At 37.3% G+C, this 27,602-nt stretch overlaps 2 long non-coding RNA genes and 1 pseudogene across 4 annotated transcripts; all 3 read right to left on the reverse strand.

The window, feature by feature from the left end:
* Positions 1 to 1,611: 1,611 nt before the first annotated feature.
* LOC131330109 (uncharacterized) lies at positions 1,612 to 3,912 on the reverse strand. 3 transcript variants are annotated; one of them, XR_009200963.1, is made up of 4 exons: positions 3,303 to 3,912; positions 2,568 to 2,681; positions 1,991 to 2,435; positions 1,612 to 1,876 (listed from the first exon to the last, which is right to left on the reverse strand). It is a non-coding gene; the product is annotated as an uncharacterized LOC131330109 (long non-coding RNA). The 3 variants fall into 3 exon arrangements; XR_009200964.1 differs by having other exon boundaries at positions 1,991 to 2,053; positions 2,136 to 2,681; XR_009200962.1 differs by having other exon boundaries at positions 1,991 to 2,681.
* A 46-nt stretch (positions 3,913 to 3,958) lies between these two features.
* Positions 3,959 to 10,421, reverse strand: LOC131330104 (uncharacterized). The gene is made up of 7 exons (XR_009200953.1): positions 10,165 to 10,421; positions 9,466 to 9,660; positions 8,907 to 9,010; positions 8,608 to 8,670; positions 6,248 to 6,341; positions 4,932 to 5,230; positions 3,959 to 4,556 (listed from the first exon to the last, which is right to left on the reverse strand). It is a non-coding gene; the product is annotated as an uncharacterized LOC131330104 (long non-coding RNA).
* A 553-nt stretch (positions 10,422 to 10,974) lies between these two features.
* LOC131330098 (isoleucine--tRNA ligase, cytoplasmic-like) lies at positions 10,975 to 22,279 on the reverse strand (annotated as a pseudogene).
* Between the last annotated feature and the right edge of the window lie 5,323 nt (positions 22,280 to 27,602).

The following is a 27,602-nucleotide window of genomic DNA, read 5'->3' on the forward strand; positions in this document are numbered from 1 at the left end:
TTTCCAGAAGCATCCCCACAGCTATAGAACAAATGCAGAAATTCCCAATGGAGGTAAGAACCTTCAGCAACAGCATGTTACATTCCCTGCAATCACGTATTCCACCCTGGCTTTGGTTGGATATTGTTGGGATTTGTCCCACATTGGTTAATTATCTCTTCCAATACTAGTATATGAGCCTGGGCAGCCTCTCCACTCTTTGCCAATTGGTTTGAAGTTGGATGCTTTAACATTGTATCAGAGCTAGAGTTTCGGAGGCTTTTCCCCTTTGTCTGTGCCATAGTTGCACTTTCTTTCATTGTGATCCGTGTGTTCCGGATCCTTTGTTTACCTCTCCACGTGCAAGTCAGGGGTTGCACGTGCGGGGGAGTGTTGGGATTTGTCCCACATTGGTTAATTATCTCTTCCAATACTAGTATATGAGCCTGGGCAGCCTCTCCACTCTTTGCCAATTGGTTTGGAGTTGGATGCTTTAACAGATATTGAAAGCTCCCCAGTTCATTTCTTTTCAACAATTTTTTTATTTTTATTGCCAACAAGTTAAATTTTTCCTGGGCCTGGTGCGAAATTTCTTTGATTTAACATAATCCTTAAGTGCTACTGGAACTCTTGTACACGTTGAGCAAAAATGCAGTAGGCACAAGTGTTTCGGAATTCACATGTATAAGGCAAGACTCAAGAGGCAAAGTCTATGACCTTGTCATTCTAATAAAGATGGAAGAGTTCTAATTTATAAATCACCAGTTGGAAGTGACCAACTACTTCTGTTGAATCAACTAGATGTGCAGCTTTTCCAAACAAAGAGTGAACTCCTGTTGCTATCACTACAGCTTCGATCTCTCCGTGCTTACATGTCGAACCAGAAAAAACTTCATCACCGGTCCTCTTGGTGACAGGCAGTGATTCTCCAGTAAGAGCTGACTGTATGAAGAAAAAAGGAAAAACACTATCATATAGCTATATGCAAATACCACTTAAATAAAGAAGCGTACAATAATTTAAAACTTCATGGAATTTCCATTGCAATGCCAAGAAAGGGCACTAAAATAAAACATCGGATAAAACTATCAAACCTAAAATACCAAAAAGAACATATGTAGCGCATTAATTAGCTCATCAGAGAAGTATATTGCCTGGTCAATTCTTAGTGAATCTCCCTCAAGTAAACGAGCATCTGCAGGTATGATATCTCCTAGCTTTATGCTGAAATATCTCCAGGTACTAAAACAGCTGCATCTTGCTCTTGCCAATGGCCATCTCTAAGGACCTGCCAAAAGTTAGGTCATTCAATCTTTAGTCGAAAAGAAAAATATGATAGTGTAATTGTTGAATGCTCAAAACTCCAGACCACCACTGTAAGGTTACTAACTTACTATACTACCCTCTTTGGTGAAGGTTGGCAAGCAACAAAAAAGGCTAGGCTGTACAGTGCATTTTCAATCGTTAAGCACACATCGAAATGTAACCCAAGTTTTGTACTATTATTTTTATAGTACTATTATAAGCCTATATTAAAAGATTATATGTATTTACGTGTAAAATGTAACCCAAGTTTTGAAATCTAGAAGTGTCTTGGGATACATATTACACAAATTTTAAGGCTATCCCATTATAATTATAGGCTAGACAGGCATATGAATAGAGATAGCACAAGGTGATAAGTGATGTCTACGCATTTTCAAAGAGCAAAATCAAGACCCCAGCCATGGACCAAGTCATTCTGCAATAAAAGAAAAGAATTTTAATACTTACCAAAGACAGCTTGAAGGGTTGGGAGCGATAGGAAAACGTGAAGATAATGTTTTGTACCTGAATGATATGCCAAACACAGCGCCATGCGTCTAGAGAAAACACAGGTGCCATGATTTCAACAAATCTGTGAATTTTCAACAAAAGATAATCAGCAAAGACAATTTACCATATGAAGAAGCTAAGTGAAAACCCCAAAATGAGTTTGTACATATAAAATAGATGTAAAATGAATACATACGCTGCACATGGTGGCAAGTGTGGATCAGTGCACCGTATCTCTTTGGTTTCTCTGGAGGACAAACTTTAAAAAAAAAATTTGAAAGAGTGTCTAGCAACAGTACAAGTTTATCTGACAAAGCAACAATAAATGCAGATCATCTCACTTGTGAACTTCACTATCATCCCTCTTTTTGGTCATCTGCCATGTAAAACCATCATTTGGCTCCACAAAACCTAGTTGAGAAATTTCCAATCTATGCTTCCTCACCAGTTTAATATAATATATCTGCATTTAATTGATAACATTAATAAACCCGATCCATTTAAACAACATCTTCAAAGATACTGAAATTTTCACTCGCTCCTCTGGATCAGAATGCCCAACCCCGAGGTCGTCATCCCTAATAAAAACATAATCACAGGTCGCCACAATCTTAGGATGCAGAAAACGTTTGGCATACCACCTTGCACAAATTTCAACGAGTTTAGATATAAAATTAGGTAAAAATTTGTTAATCTAATATGCTTCAATAACAAGCCAATACAGCCCATCTAAAAACGTTGTTAGGAGGCAGAAGTAGGCATAACAGATTTACCATTTAGTTTGTTTCCGGACACTTATGTGGATAGCCCGCTTTGACCACTCAAATTCATCACTCACTTGTCCAACCATCATAATGGAACAGCAAAATGGTGAAGTTCTATGATAACTGTAAAACCATGGAATCACGATGTGAGAGAGAGAGAAAGAGAAATCAGTCCAACCTTTTTGATTGCTGCAATCAATATTCTTCTTTTGATCATAACCAACAGTAAAGGCCATGAGATACTTTGGTTTGACAACTAAGTCCGACAATCACTACTTAACTTAATTCAAAATAACAAAATCATTCACTAATCATGAGAGAAAGTGCAGTCATCCGCAGCATTTTGTGTTAAGAACTGGAAGTTTCTGGCAGCCATCCATGTTATGAAGACCCAATACAAGTTGAATTTGGCATTTATTTTCCACATCACTCTTATCCTAGAGCTCCTGTTTTATGACAAAAACCTTTTTCCTGCCACTCTTGCTTCTATAACTCATTTTTCATTGTATTCAGTGACCTACAAAACATATTAGCGTTCATGTATCTGCTATAGTGACAGAACAGAAGATACCATTTTAGGACGTTTTGTTTTGTATTTCTTCTAGTTTTCCTTCTCTCTTTCCCCAATGGAGAGAGAGATCGTCAAAAATTTTATCACCCACCAGACCACCACCAAAAGGGAAAAATCAAAAAGTCAAATTTATGGTATACCACTCCACTGGTTCTATGGTAGAAGGTACATACCTCATTAGGCAAACCCCACAAGCTGTGGAGATAGAAATCTGACTCAGTTTCAATGATGCCTAGGGCAAGCCTCTCAACCCCTCCAGGATTTGTGGGTACCCAAATCCGCATATAATCACGAGGTTGCAAGTTAATATGAGAACAAAAAATCAAGAACTTACATGAGTACATGCCTACTTACAATCACTAAAAAAATTACAAAAACAGAAAAAGTCACTGCTAACTGTGATTAGATGACTTAATCAACCGAATAATAATTGAATATTGTAACCACGGCTAATAGAGAGCAGGTAACAGACTGGAAAGTATCATCTCAACTCAACTCAACAAAGCCTTCCCCTGTCTATTTAGGACAAGCTTCACAATCCTGTTGGCCACTTCGTTTAAACACAGGGCCATAAATTCAATAGGTATGTCACAAAGTCGAAGCTTATGACAGATGTCTTAATGGTTATGTACTACGCATTATGGGACCCATTCCAATCGGGATATACAGTCCTAGAGCAGCAATGTGAAGGCAATACTTCTGTTCCATGGCCTTAATACTCTCTAACGACTTCAATCTACCATACATATGCCTTCTAGATATATGCAGTACTACATTATTACATGCGTCATACACACACACACACACACACACACATATATATATATATATGCACTAGAAATTGCCCGTGCCTAAAGGCACAACGCAACACGTTTTTTAACACGACTGAAATGAATTATCAAAGAGTGTAATTATTTTTCTTGGTTGAGGAGCGTGTAATTTTGGTAAAAAATGAAATAGTCAAAACAAAAGTTACAGACACCAACAGGTTGAACACCAAAGAAATGAACATAGCATAGACAGGCATCAAAATGCACGCTCCCTTTCTCTACTTTGAAAGGAGAAACAAATTCTCTACATCTAATTAACTGAAAGAAAAAATCACTAACCCCAATCATTTCAAGAAGGGGAAAAAATATATTCATTCATTAAATTTTTTGTCCTATTGGTTAGTGGAACCAAGAGCCTCGCATAGCGTCATGGGACTGGGAGAGAGGTTTGAGATCCTGACTTTCTCGATTCGTATTTAACTACTAGGTGAATAGTTATGTATGAATCTCCTCAGATTCGTGCAAACTCCGATCGAAGACAGAAATGTGCCATTGCAGAGACCCACGGGGCTACTCCCGCTGCTACTGTAACTGTTTTCTTTAGAAAATGCCGACATCTACTCGAAATGGCTTGACATTCCAGAACAGGAACTTGACCTGCAAAACGAACATCTTGAAGTAGCATAGTGAATCCAAATTGACGGGGCACGTGTTAATGAAAGTAGATGATGGGTTTCTGAATGGTAGTGAACAAATTAACAGAATTCCAAGTTAAATGCATTTCATTCTTTCAACTATCAATGTGACCAGACCTTGAATTCTCTAAGAAAGCTAAGCATTGAAGAGGACTATAAACCAATTTTTGATTGGAAACAGAATTCCAACTTTCTAAGCCAATTTTTCTAAGCTAAACATTTTCTAAACCAATTCTTGTTTCATTGTTTCATTGTTCAAAGGACAAAGAAATAAAGACATTAAACGATTGATTGGAAACACCAAAACAGTGGACAAAGCGGAGTTTGAATTGGTTACCTTTATGCTCTCCTTGTCCCCATGAACTTCCTATCCTTGAAATCACGAAGCTTTAGCAGACTAACTTGTAGAAATGACACCTGATAGAGAACAAATGAGTTCACAAATAGGTTCTCAAATGTGAGCGTTCGATATACAAAAAATATAGCCAAAGAGGGGGAAAAAAGATTAAAATGTTGAAATCTGTTACCTTTGGGTTATGCAATATGGGAGAGAGAGAGAGATGCATTATCTTTTCCCTTATTTGCGTAGATGACTTTTTCTTTTCCCTTGGACTTTGCCTTCTCCATTTCTTTGTCCTAGTGTTGAAAAAAAAAATTCAACTCCTGATAGACAACAAAACTATCAAAATTTAGTAAGTACATTTAATAGTAATGGCCCGTGCCTAGAGGCACGACGCAACACATTTTAAACACTGCATAAATGAAGTATCATTCCCCACTATTAACCACTCTCCTTCCCGTTTATAAGCCAATGACCATGGCAAGAAGAACTAAAACTCTAAATAAGTACAATAAGACTAAAAAAAACATGTCCATATTAGCTTACACTTCAAAGGGGACATTTACAGGGGACATGCCCAACTCTATTATTTTTGGGTAAGTTGAAATATCAACCAACACAAATTTCTGGAGTCAAAAAAAGGCAGCATTGCCTCTCGAATACAACCCGCTACAATGTTAGCTGCAAAAACATTTCCCCTTTAGAAACCACAGTTGGGTGTTTCAAAGGACAACACTGAGTCCCGCCAATATTTTCTGGAACATCAGTCACTTTGTTGCCCTCTCGTGGAGTGTGATTCATAGAGCTCTTACTACAAATCTGGCAATCCTCAATCAGATTCCTATGAGGGTGATAGGGAGCTGGATTTTCTTTGGTCAGATTCACTACTTCCAGCAAATCCATCAGATTCACTACATCTGTTATCAAAGGAATACTGCATAAGTAAATGCCTGGTAGTGTGAGCGCAAAATAGGAGACTTGCCCAAGCTGTGTTATTCAAACCCCTTAGCTTCACAGTCTTTCATCTTTCCCATTATATCGACAGAAACACAACCAATGTGAACAAGTAATTTCAAGGTGAGAGTATGGCAAACGAAGGTATAACAAAGGCGGTACCCTAAGATCCTCACGATCAAAGAACTAAGCTGAAGTCACGTTGCAACACGTATAAAATTGCATAGTCAAATGGGATTTCTAACCAACTATATTTCTCCTAACCACAACCATTAACTTTAGTGATTGGTCAAACCAATAACTAACCAAAAAAAAAACATACAAAAGGGGAAACAACAAAAACTGATCATAGCTATTACCATATGAAAATCCTCTTCATGTTCATTCCCAGTGAGATGTCCAAGACCCTCTAAGCATTCATTTGCAGCTTCACTTCCACCACATTCTTTAAACCTTGCGTACCAAAGCAATCATAAATTTAGCAACTCATCACTATGGGAATACAGAAGTACACGTAAACTGTATTGAGAACAAAAACAGGTAATCGTTGTTGGTTCCCAACTTCTCTAAACCCCATCAAACCTAATTTACAATCAACCTAATATACCACTATCCAAATTATCAGCTCTTTTCTCTTGTAAATGGGCATCACCTAATATTCTTTTTTCCTTCAAGAGATACAAATGGATATTTAGAGGCCAATTTGTGAAATAAAAGGGCAATGAAATAAGTATTATTTACCCTAAGCTTCTGTGTATGTCCATATCTCCTTCACTGGTACCCATCATAAACACAAAATGAAACCAACGCAGTCTAATTCCACCAAGGCATTTCATATAACCAATGCATTACATTTAGCAAAAACTCCCTAAAAACATAAAAGAAGCATTTAGGATGCAAAAACATAAAAATAAATAAACTAAGTCGGGCTCGTGTGTGCAAAAAATTGATTGCATATATGAAAAAAAAGAAAGAAGAAGAAGCATTGAGGATGCAAATTAACATGTTTCAGGCCATCTAACGTGTTCCAAAAGATTAAGTATTAGACTTAAATTCTCTATCCACCCTATGAAGAAAAGATTAAAAAAATTGAACTATGACAGCTTTTCTTTCTTCTTTTTTTTTTATTTGGCTTGAAGTTGCCAAACTATGCAAATAAGATAATGCGCAATAAGACGGCACTGAATACCGATAGGTCTCAAGCCTCACCCAAAATGTCTATGTTTCTACTCGACTCCTTCCAACATCCCCCAATTTTAAACCCTTGTGAATCGCCCAAACCCGTTACCATTTGCAGGCTAATCCCGCTCTACACATCCCAGCCCTCTCTAGTCTCCCCTTTTGCCAACAATCAACACAATCGAAGCAATACAAAATTAACTTTGTACAAAAGCATCAGATTCATGTTGCAGGATTTCATTTTATAGCACCTCAATCAGACATACTAATGAACCCTACAAATGAAATTTGACTCCTTCCAACATCCCCAAACTCTAAACCACCTCTGAATAGAACAAACCAGTTACCATTTGTAGCGTAATCCACACTACAAACCCGTTATTCACTTTTTATTGCTTTCATCATCCATATAAAAGAGAAGTCGGTAAAGGGCAATCAACATAAGTCTTGATCAAATAAATTTTTGCCTAAAGATAATCGGATAGTATAAAAATCTAGAACAAAAAGAATGAAATCATTTTTTTTAGAAAAGCTAACGATTGACTTGTAATAAGAGTTGACAACAAATATATAAGTACTTCTCAAACAACCATATTAGCATGATTATCTAACCAAAAAAGGGGAGGAAAAAACATTTCTAATCCCATCATACCGCATTCTTAACACACGAAATATGGGGGTGTTTGGGAGGCAACTTTTTGGCTTTTCATTTTTCACTTTTTGTCTTTTTGACTTTTGGGATTATGATTAGAATGTATTTTGTATTTAGTAGAGTGTTTGGATGATATGTGCAGAACGCATTTTACAGTAGGAGTAGTGTTTGGAAGATATGGAATGAAAATGAATTATGGATTGATTTTTTACTATGTTGCCCCCAATTATTAATAATGGTGTATATTGTATATAAATAATGTTTGGGCTCAATTTATTTAAAATTTAATTCCGAAATTCTGCCCCCGGTCATGATTCATGAAATTCTGCCCCCGGTCATGATTCATGAACTGGTGTCCCCCGTTTTTATTTTTAATTATATTTTTATTATTTCAATTATTGTTTGTTGTTACTTTTCCTAAACCATGGCAAAAATGGGAATTATCCAAAAAGAGAGAGGGTAGCCTTGTCTTTTTGGCATGGTTGAATTCAAAAATGTGAAAATGGAAATCCAAAAAGCTCCTATTTCCAAATTTTATGTTTTGTTGTAGAAACAAGAAATTGCAAAATCCATTTTCCCTCTTCCTCCCAAACACCCAAAATCCAAAAATGGGAATTGAAAAATGTAAAACCATGCCTCCCAAACACCCCCTATGTATCCTCAGTGACTTTAGTAAGGATCATGAAACGTGATCAGATAATAAATTAGACAGTGGAGCCCATAGATTTCACACCTACAGACTTCTTCATTTATTTCTAATCACAGTTTATTAAGCCAAGCAAATTGCACATACAGCCATACCTAAAGGCACGAATCAAACCTAAATCAACCAACCAGTTCAAAAGTTTCTTCCAAATATTGTCAGAAATCGGGGGGAGGATCTCTTACCGGTAAGGATTTCAACAACCTTGAAATACTACCTTTGAACATTACCTTCTATGCCTTCAATACCTGACACATTTTTTCAAAAAAAAAATGAGTAGCAACATATTGGAGACAAATCCGATGCTACCCATTGTGCTCTCTTTATAACCATAAACAAAAGTCAATCAATGAAGCAACTTTTATTTCCATCGGTTAGTTTTCTTCAATGTTTATAGGTAATGATTTATAACCAGCCAACAATTGAATCGATCAAAACTCAACCACGAAAAATAATGAAGAACACATAAAATAGAGATTCTTACACGGAATGATGGTTTGGTGAGAAGCTGATTGTTGTTGTGCGAAGTTCTCGATTTAATCTTCATTAGCTGAAGCCGAATTTCACTTTGCCAGTCAAATCCAATGGCTACAATAGAAAACGAAAGTCGGAAATGTGATTTCGTGGGAAATACTTCTTTGAAGATTCTAAATATGAGACCAAAAATGATTTGAAAGCATAAGGGTATGGTAGTTGGGACCTTTAGCCAAACACTTGAAAGGCAATTGAAATTAATGTTCCTGTTTCGATATACAAATCAAAAGACAGAAATAGAAGATCTCAGTTTGTTGCTTCCATTTTTTATTTGTCCATCAATGGTTTCATAGTGGCCTTTTGTCAAACATGTGGTGAGTTCCTATAAATCAGTTCTTCATAAAAAAAATTTACGAGACATTAAGCAAGGGGGGAAACCCCATCAAGAATAAAAGTATTGTATACCATAAAATTAGAGAATTTTGCACCTTTCAACAACCCATTCAATCCAAAACTGGAGAACAACCGTAAGAGAACTCTCTTAGAGGACAGAGGAACCGATTTCTTACCTGAGAACAACCCGATGTGTGAACTGGCCATGAGATTTAGTACAGAGTTTTGGGTACGTTTAATCCTCCACCATCTAAGCACTTCCTACCGATCCCCAACCATCCGCTACCCGTCATCCCGTGGCGTTGCGAGAGATTGCCTGATTTAACGACGTTCCTTGAGTTGCCATAGAGTTCGGTATCTAGACATCTATACTGTGTGAGATCGATAAAGATCAGAGAGAGGGTAATCGTTAGATACTTAGATATGGGAGAGAGGCAATAATCGTTAAAATTTTGAAAAAGAGAGAGAGAGCGCACCAGAGAGAAAAAAGGGGGAGGATAAACGTGTTTCATTCCACAACCTCAATTTGATCCAACGGCCACGTTGAGTAAAAGCAATTGAACAGCCAGGATTTTTAGATACACATTTTTTTTCAAAAGCCATGAGCTACTGGATAATGTAGGCTGAAAGAAGCCCGTGCCAAAATAATTCCAAGCCTTGATCAACTAAGATTTTGAAGAAAAATGACAACATTGAAAAAACATCACTTTAGCAGGAACCAAAGCCATATATTCCTTCATCTAACATCATATAATCTGGGTACAAGAAACTAAGCTTTTTTACCGCAAAAATAACAACAATTACATAAATCCAGGATCTAATTTCAAAACATACAACCTAAATGAAACAAACGAGAGAGCATCAACTTGACATACCGATGGAAGATTGCAATGTCAGCCCTTGAAAGGGTTTCCATGAACTTCTTATGCTTCGATATGAAACACGGGAAGGTAGAGGAGGGATGCCACCATATGAACCCGAGAAATGAGACTTTGAGTTGAATACCTTCAGAGAAATACTCAGAGTGACCAAGGACAAGGAGCATCCATTTAGAATCATCTCCCGGCAATCAAAACAGCATTTATGTATATATGTGAATAATGTATATACCATCACAAGATATAGAATATTTGCAAGCAGGGACACCACTAGGGACACGGGAGGACACGGCACGGACACCGATGGAAACACGGCAGGGTCAAACTGTAATTTTAAAAAAAAATTAGGGGCCAAAATGTAATTTCTTTAAAACTTTCAAAGTTCAAACTGTTATTTTTCAATAGGGTTGTATTGAACTTATGGATGTCTTGTTTTGTTTGAATGGTATTGGAACTATGAATTTTTTCATTTTGTCCACATTTTGTCATTTAAACTTGAAAAAAAAAATTGAAAAAAAATATAAATAAATATACAAGTGGCGTGTCCCCCGTATCCGTATCCCCATTTTTTTAGAATTCCCGTGTCCTTGTGTCAGTGTCCGTGTCCATGAAATGTGGAAGAGGAATAAAGGATCTGCAAATGATATGGACAGTTTAATTATTTTCTTTATGAAAGAAATTACCAGCAAAACTACTGGAATTGGATCATTGGGCATTTGAAACTTTTCAACTGTGATGTAGAAAGATTGAGTAGATGAAACAAGTAACACCAAACAAGTCCATAAACGAGGTACCTTGGCAATCTAAGTCAAAAGAAGATGGCCAGGAAATATCACTAATGAGTAAAGAGCAACCAACATGTGCCATTCAAGGATTTAAAGGAGACGACAAATGGAGAGAACTACAGGAAACTAGATGCTACCAACTTCTCTCATTGTTTCAATATTTTACATATTTATCGAGTAAAAAGAATCACTGATCCTGCCATAAAGAGTTTACGGAAAAAATATTTGATGATGCTTCGTTTAAGCTTTCATTGGTTCAAAAAGATCCACTAAATTAATTTCTTCATAAATGGAATTGAAGAAGAAAGAACGGCAAGAATATTTAAGAAGTATTACTGAAACTCACCGTATGTGGTGGCATCATGGTTGAGGGAAGCAAATACGAACCAAGTACATCCCTGATACATTGTTCCTGCACATGGTTGAAAAAGAACTAAAATGTGTTGCAATTCACCCTTTCAAAAGCCAAACTCATTATTTCACCTTTCACCCAAACTTCGTATCAGAAAAAACAAATCTCAAATACCATGCGACTGAGAAAGGCTAATGTATCAGTCAAGCAATGAAGCAATATGATTCATAGAAAACACTAGTCAAAATGAACTCCCCAAAACCCTATGATTGAGCATTATAAATTTTGAAACTAGAGAACTGCATACGCTATGTGATTTGAGGCAGTTTTTCACTCTCACAATTAATGTCACAAAATTTCAGTGGACAAAGTATTTAGAATACACGAAGGTCACAGATGTTACCAGGGAATTCAAAATCTGTTTTAAGGTAGACTCATCTTCATCCAACGACTTGAAGTACACCTCCACCATATCAGTCGGTTCAAGGGCAGCTTTCTTTCGTAGCTTCTGGATTTTATTAACAACCTAAACAATTCAAGATTACAATCATCATTACAAGATAGCTTTTGGATCCTATTACAAACCTACTCTATTGAAGTTTGGAACTTGTATACAAGCCTCCCTCCCTCATCCGCCTACTTATGAGAGCAACCACAAGTCACAAAAGTAATCACAAGCAGCTTTGATTTACCTCACGAGCAACCCCAGCCTCAAACAATGACTCATCAGGGCGCAAATCCAATATCACCAAAACATCACCTAAACATGTGATTGAAAATGAATGTCAAGAAATTCATGATCATACGCTGTTGTATTTGAGGAGATAATGTCCCCACGGATCCTTACCATCTCCTGCAGCATCAATTTCCTCCTCTGTCATATTATCAGGGCGCCGGAAACCCCAGTTGATCTAAAAGTCAAAAGAATGTCAGCTCTTAGAGATACAAGTAAATATTCAGCGAAATAATACAATTGATGTCTAAAAGGTAATTCAAGTGCTATTTCCGAATTAATTCCAGTCAGAATATAAAAGGTGGCTCCCATTGAACTAATACGTAATCTAAATGGACTAAGAACTTGTGCATAATAGAGGTAACCAGTAGGACAGCTTATAGAGGGCCAATATATGGGCCGATAAAGCCAGAAACAACAATGCACCTTAATATCAGACAGCTTCAAACAGTGTATAGCAATGGTAACTTCTCCATGCTTCTCGAAATCTAAAATATCTTTTTGAGACATGGCTTTGACTTCCTTGGCAACAATGCCCATTGATTTTCCAAGACGCTTACCTAATACACTAGGAAACAGCTCAAGGACAAACTTCAGCACAGAGAGAGAGAGAGAGAGAGAGAGAGAGAGAGAGAGAGAAACATAAATCATAAAATAGTACCTGAAATCAGGCTCAGCTCGTAGAGAAGCATACTTCAAAAGATCATTGCAGGGGACAATGGATTTTACATTGAGTTCCTCCAACACAAACTACAAAAAGAAAACCGAACTATAAGAAAACCAAAAAGTTAAGCACTGAAAAAGGCAATCAGAAACCCAAAAGAAATTAATGAAATATTGGAATACTGTCTGAAACCTCTAAGATTTCACATACTAGATCTACATCTAATCGTAAAAGCAATTCAATCCGAACAACATTCCAGACAAAAACACATAAATCATCAAACAGAAATAGAGCATAGTTCCGAACTTCAAGTAGATTTAGTAATCCTCAAACACTACAAAATATCCATTTGAGATATATCTAAGATCTCAATTGAAACTAGGTTCTCAGCATTATTCAATAAAGCAAGATTCCATCAGAACAGAATTGCAGAACACTTTCATAGTATGCTATGCGAGGCAATAGTTTCCTAAGTATGTCAAGAGAAAAGGAACAACCATCCCTGCCAAGTTTAGATTGGTAATTTACCTGCAATGGAGTCACAAATTGCATAAACATAAAATGAAAGAACAAGAGAAATTGTGTTGCCCATGCTGCATATAGGGTGGAATAAAGAGAAAAAAGCACACTCAAACATCCTGGTTGATTCACACCACAGACAAGCCAATGATATGACCTCGTACGCCAAAAAGAAACTCTGTGAATGTATGACTTTACTTACAGCACAAACAATGAAATACATACAATTATATCATACTCTAAATACTGCAGATGTTCTTTCCAGCTATATCATTGAGAAACTCTGCATCAGGATGAACTACAACCATCTCCCTGCAGTTCACATAGAATAATAGAAAAGGAAACAGTTATAAGGAAAGCAAATACAGAAGCACAGAAAGAAAGTAGTACATGGAATCAGACAAGGCACAAAAACTATTTGAGTGGTGTTTTCAGAGGCTTGTTGTGACGCTCACGGATATTCTGGGCAAGATCAATGATAATTTTCATCCTTTTAACACTCTGTTCAATACGTTGCCCTCCCTGAAAAGACAAAGGGCTTTAGACAAGTTCCACCCAAACTCCCTAAGAACAGACTTAACTAATGCAGCAGGAATCAACAATACCTTCCCTTCTTCCTGGGGAAAACTGCAAAAGTGAATGCTTTCCTCCAACCCATTGGAAGCTTTACGCAGATTTTGGTAAAGAACTTCAGTAAAGAATGGTGTGAATGGAGCCATTGCTTTACAAGAAGTTAGGAGCACCTGAAATGCAAATCCAGATTACGAGACATTCTTTTTACGTGTAGGCATGTACGTTTATGTGGAATAGATATTCCTTTGAATCAAGATGATAGGTAACCAATAGTTGAGTAGGTGAATAATAAGTGAATATAGAAGAGTAAATTACCAATAATTAAACATCCAGGACAGCAAGTCATAACGTTAAAGAACCTGACACATCGCACGTTGTTACAAATAAGAATAGCAAGGGACCCTATTTGGAATATGCACATGCATAAAGCCACAACTAAGGCCAAGAAACCTAGAATCGCACGCTTCATGATCCAAGTGTACAATCGCACGCTTCATGATCCGTAATACACCAAGAATCAATTCATATCTAGGGGTGAATTACTCAAAGCATGATGCATAGTAAAAACAGATGATTCACAATGCGTCTCGTGCAATTCCATTTGACACATCAAATAATCAATTCAGTTACTTTACATACTCCCTCCGTCCCCAAAGTTGTGATACACAATGTATATACGTTACATTTATCTTTCAAAACTTCTCCAATTCAATACATTGAATTGTGTTATATTAAGACAACGGATCACCCAAAAGAAAAAGAGTAGCTACCAGAAACTAGTAATTCTATCAGTTTATATATATTGTAACATCACAAGCTATGCATACAAGAAGATCTAGGTCACTCAGTTCTAGATAAGCAGAATTGATACAGAGACCAGATAAGCATTGCTAAATGGATGTCCCAAAACACACCATGGAACCAGACAGTTAAAACTGGAATCAACGCAAAAGAAAATCAAAGATGGATGAGAAAGCATTCAAAGAGTGCACTGTTAATGAATAAGCAAAAAATAAAAATTTAACAAGAGGGAAGTCATTGTCAACATGCATGGTATAGAGTCGAAAGTGCAACCCTGCAATCATCTTCTCCTGTACGACCTTTAAGCCTCTTGCGGTTAAACCGAACATATACATTGGTGAGGTCATCGAGAAATTTCAAGAGATAAGGAACCACCTGTGAAGAGGAAGTATAAACATAGGAGCATGATTGAATGATTCAATATGGAGTAACTTTTATTTACATGCACCAATTGCGGAGACCAGATAGGGCAACTTTGTATTCCAGTCTATTTAATTACAATCCTAAGCCTTGAAAAGTAAGTGTTATATTCTCAATTTGATAAAGTTGATGATTTTAACAGCTCAATCTAGCGAGTTACACAAATTCAGGTCTTCAATATACTAGAGTAGGTCATAAAGCTTTCCTTCAGGCCAGCACCAATAAAAATGCTTGTGCCTGCACTGTGGCCTGGTCCTGAAAGTTAAATATTAATCCTCTGAAAGCCGAAAGAAAAGCCAAAATCTAGTCAAGCTCATTAGACTTGCCTGCCCACACCTAAACCAAGTAAAAGGGATATAGATTCGGGCCAAAGCTTGGGAGTTTGGACAATAAAATATGACAAACCGCGAATGCAGTCTACATCAGCTCTTTCACAAAAAAATCCATCAACTTGTCATGTATTTTGAGATGTATTGGTATTCTCGTGTGCAGAATGCTACTTGTGAAATAAATTTAAAAACATTGTTAAGATAGCTGCATCATAAGACCCAAAAAGAAAAAGCAAAACCAAACTGCACCTGTAACACCTTGTGCTACAGTTTCCTATAGTTCGTTAACCTCAACATAGTTAAGAATGTGACCCCTAGTGAACCTATTTTTCTAATATTTAGCAGATACTTAAAGTAAACAAACCTTCTCATTCTGGCATAATTAAATCCAACACAGAGCACCAAGGGTGCACAAACCAAGAACTTCACCATCTTGGGCAAAGCACATGAACCAAGTGGTTACAATATCATACTAGTAAACGAAAAAACCCTAGCTGCCAACTTAGTACAACCTAAGCCTTCTAAAGTTTAACCTAACAAAAAATTGGATGTGAAAAAGATGAGGGGACGTATCGGTGTCAATGTTACAGTCATATATCAGATAGTATCTAACAGGACATAGGTAAGTATCGGTCACTGGTCGAAAATCCTGTTATGTAGCATCTGATATTCACAATCCTGGATGCTGCCCTTTTTTCTATGCATCAATCAATGTGCTTGAATCAACAATTAAGTTGTCAAATGTTAAGCTAGGCTTTAGCTTAAAGTAATGAATGACAAAAATGTGTACAGGTGATTAAATAAAATACTAGATCAAGCTCAATATGATTCAACTTGCATGGACCTAGAGCCAAATGCGAAACCCCTAGAGGTTCTGATGCTTGCCACCCAACTCGTAAAATAGGTAGCAAGAAAACATTGATGTCCTTTGGGAACTTAGAATAGGCAAGATCAGGATGAATTGCTTCTTCAAAATCCATGTCTCTATTCATACCATTCAATTTTCACTTAATTTACTAGGTTATTTATCTTTTGGCTTCCTTAGCTACGTTTTTCTTGGAAGGTAACTTTCAGCTACATATTCAGCCCAATCTTTTATGTTGTGTTTGGATGAGTTTTTGAGAAATTTTGTAGGGTTATAAGTGGAGAGAGAAATGAGAGTACTGATTGGAAGTATAGGTAATGATTGGAGAGAGAGAGAAAAGAGAGAGAGAGAGAGAGAGAGAGAGAGAGAGAGAGAGAGAGAGAGAGAAATGAGAATAATGATTGGAGATAGGGATGAGTAATGATTGAAAGTAGGGGTAATGAGTGTTTTTTGAGTTGATAATTTTTTTTCAAAAAGCAATCCAAACAAAGCATAATAGTTTCTTTCATATGCTATTTCAAAAGGCAATACTCCCACCAAGATTAAAACTATCAATTCAGCAATGAATTTGGTCAACTCAAGCATGATCTCCTATGAGCCAGATGTGGTCCTGATAGAGTATCCTCCGGTAGCTATTCGTCAACCACAGTCACTTGGAACTTTCAACTTCTTTCACTTCTTCAGAGTAAAAATTACAAACAAGAATCTCTTTTCTTTTCCTCCTTTTTTTTTAAGAATTATATTATTTCTACTTCAAAAGAAGTGAAGTTGAGCAGCAACTCCTCTTAGCTGGTCCAGATAATGACCCATAATTCTCTGAGAAGGAGTGGCAGTAACTTTTTCTAGCTAGTCTCTTTGCTTCTACACTATTCTACAGCTTCACATTTCCAACAAAAGCGAACATACTACAAAGGTTGCAACTTGCAAGTACACTGCATAACTACATCGAAAATTATAAAAGAAACAAAAATTGCAGAATGCTCAGTAATGCTTAACAGGCAACTCACTGTGTAGAGGCGGTATCCATCCATTTCTTGCTGGACAAAATGAACCAAACTCCAAGTGGCTGAGTTGATCCACTGGTCAAGAACATTAGATGACTGCTGAAGTGTAACTTTGTCAACCGGAATGAATGGTGCAAGCCCCTCGACCTCAAGTCTCTTTGCATTTTGAACAAGGAATCTATATGCATTGTACCATGGTAAAAATACATCTTTCACCTACGTAGAAAGGAGAGAAATTGAAGATCAATGAGATATAACAAGTAACCAAAATATTGAAGCAAATTAAAAGTATCAAGGTCATTAAAACATCTAGAAAGATAACACTAATAGAGTCACTCGCAAACAAAAGAAAAAAAAATTACTTACAACACCAAAAACTCCATCCTTTTTAAAACGTAAAGGCTCAGCCCGCACAACTGGAGAGTTAATTATGTATAATCGCAAAGCATCCTGCACAAGGGTCAAGACAGTACGAATCCAAGCAATATTTTAAGTATCATGGGGAAACATAAAACGATCAATGAGACAGGATGATTCCAGCAATTATTGTAACCTACATTAGCAATATAAGTTGGAAATTACTTACGGCCCCATAATCATTTATGACTTCCATAGGTGATGGATAGTTCTTGAGTCTTTTACTCATTTTCCTCCCATCCTCAGCGAGGACAAGTCCATTACAAATGATATTCCTAAACGCAGGCTTTCCAAAAAGCGCAGTTGACAAGACCATGAGAGTATAGAACCTGTGCATTGAAAAGGAAAAGTATAAAGCCCAATTCCAACCTATAAAGAAAACCTGGGCCACTCCAAGATAACATTGAAGAGTACCGATGAACATTCAATGCTAACAGATTGGTTGAGATAAACTCTGTAAGACGAGGATTGAAAACATTTATTCAAGACAAACATGAAAGAACTTGTAGAAGCCATATGAGCGGATATTTATCTTATTCTTAGTTATCTACAGCAAGTGACACCTCAGCTCCACTGAATGGAAACCACTAAGGGTGGGGTGGGTTTTCCCTAAAAGTTTGTCTATGGCTTAAGGACTTTAGACAAGTTGTTTCCGAGAAAAATAAATGACAGAAGTAAATTTCCAGCTCCCGATCATATACCAGCAAAGCAGATATATGTATCCAAGACTTGTGAGACCCACAGCCTAAAAAAATATTTCTTGCAGAATAAATACCACCTTTTTGAAATCAGTCGTAACTCATCAGTATATGAACCCCATACAGAAATTGAGCTTTCATGATGTGTTTGGATCTTGAATTTTTCATGGAATTGAATGTGAATGCCAACTAAATGAGTCTCGCCTACAATATTTTTCTTCTCCACTAATCAAGCAGAAGATGGAGTTTTTTTACGAATAACTCTTTGTTCTCATCTCTCTCCAAACGCAATAAAAAAAAAAATTAGGTTCTTTGAAATCATGTTATTCTCTTATCTCCTTAAAATCATCTCAGACATACCAAACAATACAATTATTCATGGAAACAGACAAACACAATAGTTTTACAGCTTCGACACCAATTCTTTAAAAGTACTTACGAAGACAATGATGAAAGCAACATATTCCAAAGCATTTTATACTAAGTCGTAGCCTTATACGTTCACAGTAGTTCAGTAATCATCAATTTTAAGCGAGTTCCTCCAATTGTACATAGCATGTAGTGGCTTTTATCAAAAAACAATTGAATGTAAATCATGTGAAGGAAAACATAGAGAAAATCAGATAGAGGATTCAGTGATACTTATCTTGAGCATTGGAAAATCGAGTTTGTAAGGAGCATACTCGTCATCATCCTTCAGTTGATTTTAACTATTAAACTCCAAAGGGCAATCAAAGTGTTCAGCTGGTGCACACATACAAGATGACAACGGAAGTCCAACATAGGCAAATCTGTATCCCCTACTATATATATGATAAAATGAACTAGAAAGACAACACGGAAAAATCTATTATGGTACATGAAAAAAGAAAAACATAATTACTGCCTACCCACGATAACTTTAATAGAGTAAGTTGTCTCACCAATTACTATATTTTCTGTCTCATCTTCCCTTTTTCTTTTTCCTTAGTTTTCCCTCTACCTTGCTCTTTTTCCTTTCTTCACACCTCAGTGGCTATTTATGTGGCTTTTATTACTTCTATTACTGATGCTTACAAACTCTTTTTACTAAAAATAAATAAAAAATACAGCTTTTTTGAACCTATGTAGCTGCCTTATAAGCCTCATGATTCAGTGACATGTAAAATCCAGTGTATTGTGTGATTTAATGATCCTAGGGACACCATAAATGGAATACATGCATTATTTAAAGCGGCAATTCTAAAGCAAATGTACAACTATATTACCATATACCGCACAAATCATAGAAACTGAAAACCAACGGAAAATTACCTCTCCAACATAGAAAACCACAAAAGAGAACAAAACAACTGTCTTCTTTGTTGTAGCCCTAACCAACACAAAAGGCATGAGTAAATTACCCAATCTAGATATGACACTGAACCAAAAGTAGTAAGGGAAATTACCACTGAGGGAGCTGATTGCAAGCTCTGTAGGGAGAAATTAGACAAAGAGGACGAGAAGATAGAGCTCAAAACCAGAAAACTAAGAGTCCGTGATGTTCTAACCCTAGTCCCATGGGGGAGAGAGACCATAATGTTCTGAATCGTCTGATCTTTAGATTAATTTTGATTTTGTCCACACAAAAAAAAGAACACTACAGATTAATTGAATCTCATATTGTAAGCTCTGAATTTTTTAATTTGACTAACAACCGCCCATATTAACTACTCCAGAAAAAATGTTGTTTGCAGTGTCCAACACCATACAGTATATGACATGCTGAGAGAGAGAGTGAAAGAATACCTTGAGTTCTAGTTGAGTAATCGAATTGTATTGGAACAAGAAAGAGCTGACTCCCATTATACATCTAGCTAAATAAGTACCCCATATGCTATGGCAAAACCGCAAAAGTATGTTCGATTGGAAGATCAAACTTCACATAGAAAGTAAAAAAGTCAAACAAGATGTGCATCCAATTGAGCCAATGTTCTACACACATATCTTTCATGTATAAACCATGCATTCCCGATTCCGCTCTGTCAAGGGCTATATGTTCGATTAAATTCAATAGATTCATGACTTTTTACCATGTCATTCCATGTCAACTTAAGTCATACCCTCCGTCTAGCATTTCCATTAGTGGCAGCTCATCGCTTTTCTTTGTTGTTACAACTTGCAACTACCTCTCTTCGTGGACCGTAACACTCTAAGACTAATGAACATGAAATAAATTCGAGCTGTGTTACTCTTAGGGCTGGAAACGAGATGAGATGAGCCGAGCTTTTAAGTGTTCAACCTCGGCTCGAACTCAAGTCGAGCCCAAATAATCTAGCCCGAGCTCAGCTCGTTAAATATCAAGATGTTCAAGCTCGGTTCTTTTACTAAACGAGTCGATCTTATACAAACAGGCCACATTACAAGTAACTGGAGCTTTACTAAATGAGCTTGAAACTCAAGCTCGAGCTCTGCTTGTTAGTAAACGAGCCAAGCCCATAATGAGCCCAGCCTCAAGTTGCTCGCAAACACTCGGTTCGTTGCAGCCCTAATTTCTCTGGATTAGAACCAATTCATATGCGGTTCGAGAAATAAGCCCCCACAGTCACAGCTAAACCAGATTCTTCTTTTACTCCTTACATAGAAAACGGGAAATCATGCTACCTTTCCTTTGGTTCCAGCGACATGAATAACCTTCAACTTCGAAATCGGCTCCTCCAAATCCAGCATCTGCAGTTCATACACAGCAAACCATCAGCTCAACATTAACAACAAACGTACGTACAGCAATTAAGTCACCATATAAACAAACCAAATTACCAGTAATAACATAATCACCTTGATATAATCGTACAGAATGTCGAATCGATCGCCTTTGTTGGTCTTATCCGCACGGCTGCATTTCGTTATCAGAGATGACAAGCGTCCATTGCCTCATCGTAGGGAGAAGCCCGAGGTCTGGGCGATTCATTTTCACCTTCAGCCAGCCATATGAACCGAACCATCAATAATTACACAAATAATTATACAAATACATTGAATTAGAGAATTCATAGATTTCGTGACAGTGATCTCAAAAAAGAACGGGATGGCGACAAGCATGCCTTCTTCTGTCATGCTGATTTTGCTCAGAAAAAAGTTTGAAACCTAAATTTGGCAAATGATTATAAGCTCAACAGTATGGGGAAGAAGATCGATAGATGGTATGCGTAGGTGCATGCATCTGCAGAGAGAAGGGAACGGGGAGCAGGTGAGGAACGAAAAGTATGGCAAACCAAATTTTCCAGTTAAACCAAACCCATGCACAGAAATCAAACCCATGCCTACAATAATCAAACTCATACCTGGGTTAAAATGATAACAGCCCTAAAATTAACAAACCCTTAGTGAAACGAGGGATGAAATTGCCTTCCCACATAATCTCATTATTGTACCAAAACCCCAAGTCTGATTATGCTATATATGTTCAACCACAAATATGATTCATCTATTCTATCTATCAATGACTTAAATAAATCAGGAATGACAAACATATAATCAATCTCTCTCTCTCTCTCTCTCTCTCTCTCTCTCTCTCTCTCTCTCTCTCTCTCTCTCTCTCTCTCTCTACTGTGAAGATTGGCAAAAAAAGACAAAAGAAAACAGAGTAGCGCATAAGTGAAACAAACCAAGCAAGGAGACGCAGGACAGAGGAAAATAACTCACAAATTGCACCTGACGCTTCCGTATTCAGTTGCCCAAAGAGCCATTGCCTTCTTCACTTCTCATATCTAGGGTTTTTTTCGGAGAACTCTCAAAACTATGATCGTCAAAATTCAGAGAAACCCCCAAACAGTTTCAATGCCGTTACCACCAGACTTCTGACAATCTTCATCGGTGACACCAGTGATTGCAGTGGTAAAAGATTGGGATCGTAGGGTTTGAGAGAGGTACCAAGGGATTTTCGGAGAGAGAGAGAGAGAGAGGGGATTTTGAAATTGGGAACAAACCGCTCCGGATGAAAACGTGCATGCGAAGGAAGAGGCCTAATTTTTTAACGGTACGTTGCACAACCGTCTCTCTCTCTCTCTCTATCTATCTCTCTCTCTCGAATGCGTTAAGAAATTCAAACAAAAAATTGCATGAGGGAAGATTTCATCCGGTTAATAAGATACGCATGCTGATGTGCACAAACGGCTCCATGTGGATCGTGTGGGTGTGTTTTGCAATTCCAAATCAAGCTTTAAGTCTTGGTTATAAATTTACAAGGAATAACAAAAAATCGAGAAACCTATAGAAACAGACACCCCACACCGATAGGATTCGTAAAAAAAAAAAGAACATTGGATCGAGCACGCACATATATTGGATTAAATTGATTTGTTATGGGTCCACTCAATTTTTTTTTAAAATTATTAAGCAACTCGAATCATCTGTGCAGGACTCTGGAATGTATCCCACGAGCCTGTCGGTACGCTTGGTTGGTGTAGTGTGTCGGTTTTCCCTAGCATCTTCCTACCGAAATTTAGCTCTTAACTTTGTGCACAAAATTTACATAGACTTAGGCCTTGTTCTGCTAATTAAAATAAGTATTTGTTTTTGAATTAAATGTAATGTATTGTGAGAATGACCTGTTATGTAAAGCAAAAAATAAATATTTAAAAAATAAAAACTTTAGCAGAACGTGCCTTAAGGCTCCATTCTTCCCGAATTTTTTTGTCGAAATCTTTTTCCGTTATTTTTTTTACTTTTTGTAATTTTTTGTTGAGTTTTTCGTCGTAATTTTTAAGGTTAATCATTCTTCTCGACAATGTAAAAATATGGACCGATATTGAAAACAGTTCGTACAAGACGACACTTTAGGATAAAAAGACAGCTATTTGGTAGTTATTTTTTTCGCCTTTAGTATTTTTTTTTTTTTTTTTTTGCTTTTGGTCATAAGGCAACGGAAATTAGGAAGAGTGATTCCCAGGTTTGATGGAAGGTTATCTTCAATTTGGTTATTCATAACTTCAAATTCTGTGACAGAAAAGAGATTATATATATTGAGAAAGGAATGGCAGTATGGCACCGACCAAATTGTTCCCCCCTAATAAGTTCCATTTTTCCCCACCGACCAAGAGTAGCTGGTATATTACCGCCAATCTTATTATAAGTTGCATAAAATACTGCAAGAGAAGATAGATTCCCAGGAGTAGAAGGCAAACCACCAGTTAGATTGTTTTTTGCAATAGACAGTAACTCGAGCTTAGTCAAAAACCCGAGCTCTGCAGGAATTTCGCCTGTCAACCCATTGCCAGTGAATTCAAGGGTAATAAGCTTAGAACAACCAGATATATTATTGGGGATTTCACCCGTAATGGTATTTGTGGGGGGCTGAATCTTCCTTGAACTTTTTCCTCCTTTGATCTGAACGGTGGTAGAGAAGAACGGTGACTTGAGTACTTGAGAGACCGAAAGGGGGTGTACCTCCGGGAAGAGACTCCGACTCCGACAAACAAGTCAAAATGTGGAAGAAGAATATATGAATCTTAGAGATAGAAAGTGTCAAGAAGAAGATCCCCTTACCTAGGTATGTCGTCTACTATTTATAGGCAAACCTTGGAGTATTGAGCAAGCAGGCCGTGCCTTGGCACGTATGTAGGTCGTGCCTTGGCAAGCACGTAGTACTGCTCGGATGACGTCACATGTCAGAGTCATTGAGGCCTTATTCGTTTGATAACTTTGGGTATTTTAGTTTTGATAGTGGGTGGAGAGAGAAATAGGGTAATGATTGGAAAGAGAGGTACTGAGTGGAGAGAGATAGAGAGAGAGAAATGAAATTAATAATTTGAAAAAAAGAGTAATAATTGGAGAAATATATAGAGTAATAATTGAAAAACAAAGTTAAAACAAAATAAAATTTAGAAACGAACAAGGCCTAAATGTGCAACGCAGCCCCTCATCAAGAGGGACCATGTGCGAGTGTCAAGTATATTGCCTTGCCAATGGAAGCTTCCAGTCGATTCCTAAGCTCCAGCTGGTAGGGCTAGGAAGAGTGTCAAGTATATTGCCTTGCCAATGGAAGCTTCCAGTCGATTCCTAAGCTCCAGCTGGTAGGGCTAGGAAGCTTCCAGATGATTCCTGAGCTCCAGTTGGCAAGCATCGCCTCCTCGTAAGATATTACTCCCGAGCGCTAGCGTGATTCCCGAACAATAATAGCCCTTCCGAACGATAGCTTTCCTGCCGAGTGATAACATTTCCAGCCGAGCGTATTAAATGTGTGCCGAGTGATTAAACGGTAAATAAACAAAGAAGCATTACTACGATTCGGCGGACGAGTGGTACGCCTTCGTGAGGTCCATAACGACGTTGCAAGCGAACCGAGACAGCTGGCATACGTCGGAGATGACGTGTTCATAACTGGGGCCAAGTTTGACCCCGATCCATGGATATTTCTGCCCACTACAGTATTGGTTCCCAACAACATTCTTTGTAGTCTTCGCAAGTGGCTGACTTCTGGAGGGATTTCACCACTCAAGATGTTGTTTTGCAACCATAGTATCCTGAGAAAGCTCAAATTTCCAATGTGAGGCGAAACAGACCCGGATAGCTGTTGATGATCGAGCTTCAACTCAATGACCCTCTGATGTTGGCGGCCGCATGTTACACCGAACCATTGACAAAAGTAGATGAATTCATTCCACAAGAGCTCCAAAGGGGTCACTGGTTATTGCAGCTTTGATTGCAACCAAGGCTAGACGGTCAGTCTCATTCCCTCCTTGCATAAAGCCGGCTACAACCGGAGAGCCAGAATGCAAGCACGACAGAAAAACAACGGGAACGAAAAGCGTAGTAATTTTTAACACTGCCATACCGATGTGGTAATAGGAATCTTAAACACGGAATTTGGTGCTTGCTGATAACCGTAATTTAAGATAGTGTTGGTTTTCTAATCAAGCTGATATTTGCTTGACCTTAGTACACTTGTTTTCTGGTCTACATCCATTGATCCTTCCAGTACCCCAAAGTCAAGTCATGTGCCGTAGAATATTAGCCGGTCGGCTAAATAAGTTAAGTGACTTACTTTTTTTGTTCTTATTCAAATTTTTTTTGCATTTGTTAGTTTTTCGTTAATTTTTTGGGGATTATTGCTTCGTCATGATGAAAGAAATCTACAAAAGTAAAAAATTACAATCAAAACCTAATTTTTTTGAATAAAGACAAAAATAAGCCAATAAGCCAATTTTTTGCCTTTATTCAAAAAAAAAAAATTTCGATCGTAATTTTTTACTTTTTTGATTCTTCTTGTCATGAAGAAGCAATAATCCCTCAAAATTGACAAAAAAACTAACAAATGCGAAAAGAATTTGAATAAAAACAAAAAAATAAGCCAAGTAGCTTATTTAGCCGAACGGCCAATAACTATTTTTCTTCCCCTCTGGATAACTACTGACGTACTTTGAGAATTCGAGAGGTCTAAATCATTGCCCATGGACTTGACTCTCCTCTAGAGTTTCTATTTATTTTTATTTTTTAAAATTTCAATAGTTCTTGCCAACTACTTACCAAGAAGAAAATAGTTCTTCTTGGTTCCCAATCGGAGTTGGAAAGTTTTAGTTGGATTGTTTTCTTCAACGGACAACAAAAGAGTGAAAAGATGATGGCAAGAGGATGTCGGAACCCTACTTTCTTCACATAGATTCAATGTTGGAGAAAGCTATGGTACACCTGGGTCATGTATGGTACAGATTTTATACACTTTTTTGCTGTTTTTTACACATTTTATTGGTGTATGTTGCATTCTTTTATTTAGTTACGCAAGGATGTACCTTGGAAGTATATGGTACACACATTTTATTGGGTCATGTTTTTTTTTTTTTGTACATAGTAGGCATATTTTGTACGATACACGTAGTTTTGGTTCATTCGTTACGCAATTTTTTTTGGTGAAGTTACGAATACAGTAAACCCCAAAAGAGTTGCATATATTTTCTGGTAAGTTACGCCTTTTCTTGATCCCATTCACTAATAGAAAGGATTTCCAATCTCATTCTCAAGCTGCATGAGAGAGATTCTGGTTATGTATCTGGACGAAGATATCGCACCAGAGGTTGAGTCAAAACTTCAATATTTCATCATTTCTTTGTTATCATCCTTGACAATACTTGTAGAAAAATCAGCAGGCTATATGTTCCTTAGCATGCAAATGATGAAACCTGAGATAATCCAAATTTATTCTAGGTATTATCAACAGCCGCTTACCTCGTGGAGAAGTATTTGAATGATTCTACTTGCTCCTATGTCGGTACATAGATGGAGCCATACAGGATAGCCGGTAGACCACTGCGAACCCTGTGCAAGGTTTTTATTAGTTAGGTAGGGGAATAAAAAGATTCCAGACAACTGCTCAGATCAATTTCAAGTACGTGACAATAAGCCATTAACTGAAATACAAGATCTTAAGTAACTTTTATGGTGAAAAAGACAATAAGCCAATAACTGCAATTATCGCCCGACACGATTTGTGAAAGGGGTTAATTTGCAGAACTTTCCACACAATCCTGGCCATTGTGTCACCCAATGTATGACTTTGTTTCTATTAATCAGTAATCTTATGATCAAGTAGTCGGAAGTTAAGAGGCATATGATGTGACCACAAGCTTCATTGTGTGATGAAGAAAACACAGCACTTTAATTTGCAGAAATTTGTTTCGGCAACAAATCAAAACTTTCAGAAGAAATGCCAAGAATTCCAAATTTTCATTGAGGAAAATATCTCCAACCCAGCAAACACTGTCAAACACAACTACTTACATGATCCAATTCTCCTTAGGGAGCTGTGTGACAGAAGTTTTTTATTTTTTATTTTGGAAGAGTTGAAAGAGAGCGGAATCATGTTCTTTTAATCTTTTCTCAGCTGCCTTTAAACATGTGCTATATTGTGATTTCCTTCTAAACAACTCTATGAATCCATGATTGGCATATAGACCTACTGTACCATTTGAAGGTTTTTCTTGTCTTGTTCACAGAAGCTGGTAATGAAATAAGAGACCACCAGAAAGTCAACCAGGATTGTTTAGAAAAACAGACCTTTCAAACTAGCAGAAAATCATCGTCATGGATTAGGTGTGGACCTTCAACAAGAAAATTGACCCTTTCAAGATGCAGAAAGGGAGAAAAGAATCACTGATTTTGTTTATGCAGGGCGGTAACTAACTGATAGCGACTGAAGAAATGTAAAATAAACACAGCACTTTTTCAGTACACATAACCTTCCATGCACTCCTAGGACATTATGCTTTCAAAATCTTCATGAACTAATGCTACAAAATTAGCTCTGCAGTGCCAAACCAAAA

This window comes from Rhododendron vialii, chromosome 6a (assembly GCF_030253575.1).
Source record: "Rhododendron vialii isolate Sample 1 chromosome 6a, ASM3025357v1".
In the NCBI taxonomy this organism is placed as follows: Eukaryota; Viridiplantae; Streptophyta; class Magnoliopsida; order Ericales; family Ericaceae; genus Rhododendron; species Rhododendron vialii.